At 58.4% G+C, this 4,449-nt stretch overlaps 1 pseudogene; it reads left to right on the top strand.

Annotated features, from left to right (window-relative positions):
* The window catches only part of LOC125773855 (large subunit ribosomal RNA), a 7,773-nt pseudogene extending 3,924 nt beyond the window's left edge, over positions 1 to 3,849 (top strand).
* Positions 3,850 to 4,449: the final 600 nt, after the last annotated feature.

Genomic DNA, 4,449 nt, shown 5'->3' on the forward strand with positions numbered 1-4,449 from the left:
CGCCTTCGGGCCCGCCAGCGAGCCACACGCTCGCGGATGGCCGCACGACGCGCAGCTGTTGTTGGCGATGGTGGTGGTGATGGCGGCCGCCCACCCCGTGCCGCTTCTCGTCGTGCCGCTGTTGCTGCTCGGCGAGCAGCATTCCGCCGTTGATTTCGGGCAATCGCAACCGAATTATCCCGCTGCGATGGTGCTCCATCTGTTGCGGCCAGCATCTCCCGCTCGGCGTTCCAATCGTCCTGGAGTTCGTCCGTGATGCGTTGTGCAGCCTCGCACACCCGGCTCCAACGGTCGGGGCTCTCCAGGAGACAGCTGAGGATGTTGTCGGGAGACACCGGATCCGACCCGCCAAGCAGCTCCTCTCGTACAGCAGCGAATCGCGGACAGCTAAACACCGCGTGTTCAGCAGTCTCAGCCACACCTGGGCAGCGCTGACAGTCCGGGGATGACGTGAAGCCCATGTTGCACAGGTAGTCACGGAAGAATCCGTGACCGGACAATACCTGTGCTAACTGGAAAGTCACGTCTCCGTGCTTCCGTGACTGCCAGGCCTTGACGTCCGGAATCACACGATGTGCCCAGCGCACGTAACGACTGGCCTCCTCGTTACCCGCATCCGCGTCCCACTGGGCTTGCCAAGCCTGGTATGTACGCTCGCGTTCATCCGCCCGGATCGTTTCACCAGCCTCCGTCCGGTCCTCCTGGTGAAGACGGTGATAAACTCTGCTGTCCTCGTCGATCAGGCGGCAAATCGGGATTAGACCGGCCAGCAGCACCGCCGTCTCACCGCGCACTGTGCGGAACGCTCTGCAGACCCGAATCGCCGTCTTGCGCTGTACTCGACCAACAAGCCTGCGGCATTGCTGTCTTTCCAAGCCTTCCGACCATACTGGGGCTCCGTAGCGAAGGATGGAATCTGCTACAGCCGCCAGCAGGCGGGCTCGAGACGATTTCGGGCCGCTGTGATTAGGCAGAAGCCGTGCCACCGCCTGGGCAACCTTCTCCGCCTTCGCCGCTGCCTTCTCGACGTGAGGGAGCCAGGATAGATGATCCTGGAGCCAGACTCCCAGGTAGCGGATGGACCGGGAGAAGGGAACCACTACACCGCCGATGTTGATGGAGACCGACGGTGGTCTCTTCAGGCTGGAGATGATCGTCATCTCAGTCTTCTCGGGCGCCAGGGAGAGACGGTGACGAGTCAGCCATTCTGCAATCGATGCTACAGCTGTCTCGGCCTTCGAGGCCGCGGCTTCGGGAGTCACCGCCGGGACGAGAAGTACCAAGTCGTCGGCATAACCGACTAGCTCGGTCCCCTGTGGCAGCGACACTCCCAGGACCCCGTCGTACAGCACGTTCCACAAGGTTGGCCCCAGAATGGAGCCCTGCGGAACTCCCGCGCTGATGTGCTGCTCGACGGGTCCCTCACTGGTTTCGATGATTAACCGCCGGTCCTTGAAGTAGCTGCGAATTATCCTACGCAGCGGGGATGGCACGCCTTTCTCACGCAGCACGTTGGCGATGGACTGCCAGGACGCGGTGTTGAACGCGTTGCGGACGTCCAACGCTACCACCATCAGGCAGCGATTGTCTCGCTGGTTAGTCCGGCGGAAGGACTTGGCCGTCCTTCCCATCTCCACAATTCGCTGGATCGCGCTGATGGTGGATCGCCCCTTCCGGAAGCCGTACTGGTGATCCGACAGTCGTGGGGCTTCAGGGTCCTCAAGGTGAAGATTCAACCGGGACAGGATCAGGCGCTCCAACACCTTGCCGAGTGCGTCTAGCATGCACAACGGCCGGTACGAGGAGCTTTCCCCGGGAGGTTTGCCAGGCTTTGGCAGCAGCACCAAGCGCTGCCTCTTCCAAGACGAAGGAAACTCGCCACGGTCGAGACAGTCCTGGTACAGACGGCAGAAGACCTCCGGGTACTCCCTGATCGCTGTCTTCACGGCTGCATTGGGGATCCCGTCCAATCCCGGCGCCTTCCGGTTGGCCATGCACGCCACGATGTCCAGCAGCTCTCGCGTGGTGACAGGCATCAGCGACTGCCCATCCTCGACGTCCTCCTCTGCCGGCCACTCGACAGCCGGGTGAGTCGGAAACAGGTCCCCAGAGATGCGTAGCAGCTCCTCCTTGTCAGTCTCGGGAGGCACGTAACTGCCACGAATCCGAGACATGACAGTCCGGTACCCTGCTCCGAACTCGTTCTCCTCCGCCAGTCGGATGAGCTCATCAAACTCAGTGCGCTTGCTGGCCCGAATCGCCTTCTCCATGGCCCGCCTCGCAGTCCGGTGGTGCGCTGCTGCGATGCTGCGCTCCTGCAAATCGACCGTGGCAACCATACGGTCGCGAGCTGCTGCACATTCCTCACGAAGGCGTGTGAGCTCCGGTGTCCACCAGAAGAGGGCTCGATGGGGATCACGGTGCGACGAGGTGATCCGCGCCATCGTTTGGTCGCATGCCCGCAACATGGCATCGACCATCCCCTCCTGGTTTACTGCTCGCTCCTCGAAGTTCGCTGCGCTAAGTGCTGCTCGGAACGCCTCGGCTGAAAACTGCGAAGCCTTCCATCTCCTGCTTGACTGGTGGCCTCGTACCCGCTGCTGGTCGTGCTGCTGCTGTCGCCGGCGATTTTGCTGTTGTTGTTGCCGCCGATGATGCCGCTGCTGCTGCGGTCGCTGGTTCTGGCTTTGGTGCTGCTGCTGACGTTGGAGCTGAGGTGAGGAGGACGGCCCGACGGTGTAAAGGATGTACCGGTGGTCGGAAGCCGTATAAAACCGCGCCAACGAGTCAGGAGCCACTGCCCATGTGTCGGGGCGCGCGATAGTCTCGCTCGCGAACGAGACATCCACGACGCTGGGTGTGGCAACACCGTTCCCGACGAACGTTGGGGTTGTTCCCTGGTTGAGGATCCTCAGCCCAAGCTGCTCGATGGTGTTGAGCAGCGCCTCACCTCGCACGGTGTTCCGCTCGCTTCCCCACTCCTCATGCCAGGCGTTGAAGTCGCCTGCCACTACGACGTGATGGTGGGAAAGTGCCTCCAGTTCGAGCGCCTCAAGAAAATGCTCGAACTCACCGAGAGTCAGTCGTGGAGGAGCATAGCAGCTGACGAAAACAACTCCTCCAATCTGGGCGGCCACCAATCCGGGCGTTGGGCTGCGCCACACACGCTGGATGGGATATGCTCCGGTGGCCACCACAGGGATAACTGGCTTGTGGCCGCCAAGCGTTCATAGCGACGTGGCTTTTTGATCCTTCGATGTCGGCTCTTCCTATCATTGTAAAGCAAAATTTACCAAGCGTAGGATTGTTCACCCTTTCAAGGGAACGTGAGCTGGGTTTAGACCGTCGTGAGACAGGTTAGTTTTACCCTACTGGTGTGCATTGTTTGTCGCTATCTTAACGGAATTCCTGTGCAGTACGAGAGGAACCACAGGTACGGACCACTGGCTCAATACTAGTTCGAACGGACTATGGTATGACGCTACGTCCGCTGGATTATGCCTGAACGCCTCTAAGGTCGTATCCAATCCGAGCTGATAGCGCTTCTTATACCCATTAGGTGGTCGTAAGCTAGCGGGCCTAACAACCCTCCGAGAACCGTCCGTGCTGTCCATTGGCACACGGGCGTCTCATCCCCGCTTACTACTAGGCCGCAAAGGGCGGGTTCGCGCTGCACGTGTTAGTACCATACATGTTGGGAACACCGGTGGACGAGCTTGCCGACTGTGGATATCACTAGTTTCGACACCTACGACCGCCCGCAAACGACGGGACTACAGGCTGGGAGCTTCAAGTTGTAGAGATGCGTTCGCATCGATCCTCTCAGGCGACCCATGCTTGGTGGTTAGTGCTTGCGCGTGCGCGCCCCGTGTGTGCTGGAATTGGCCAACCAGTGCACATTGGTGGTGCGTACCGTGACTTGCACCATGTGACGAGAGTGTTGAAGAACACTGTGTGGTGACTCTATGCCTATGTGATGGGGTGCTTGTAACACACGACCGAACCGACGGCTCGTTGGATGGTCACGACAGTGTGGTGCAGGTGCGCCCATGTGTAACGAATACATTGAGTGCCGTTGGAGGTTAGCGGTTGGTTGGTTGCATGCTACAACTTCGCGTTGTACATGGGCTGGCCGCTGCGCTTCCTTCGGGTTGCCACTTGATGTTGATAGGGTTGATGTATTGTGTTCGTTGACTTTTGGTTCATTCCAAAAGTCTTCGGACTTAGATAATTTTACAAGTGTCGGCGCTCTCGGACCGAAAATAAGAAGACAACTAAGAAGAAAAAGAGAAAGAAGCTAATAGTGGAAAGTATTCTTCTTCAAAGAAGGAACAAAAATTTTACAAGTGTTGAAAAATTTCCTAAGTCCAAAAAATTTTCTAAGTCCAGAAAATTTTCTAAGTCCCACAAAATGGAACATGATGAAGAAGATACAGAAGTTGAAAATTT

The sequence above is a fragment of the Anopheles funestus genome, assembly GCF_943734845.2.
Source record: "Anopheles funestus chromosome X unlocalized genomic scaffold, idAnoFuneDA-416_04 X_unloc_58, whole genome shotgun sequence".
Taxonomy (NCBI): domain Eukaryota; kingdom Metazoa; phylum Arthropoda; class Insecta; order Diptera; family Culicidae; genus Anopheles; species Anopheles funestus.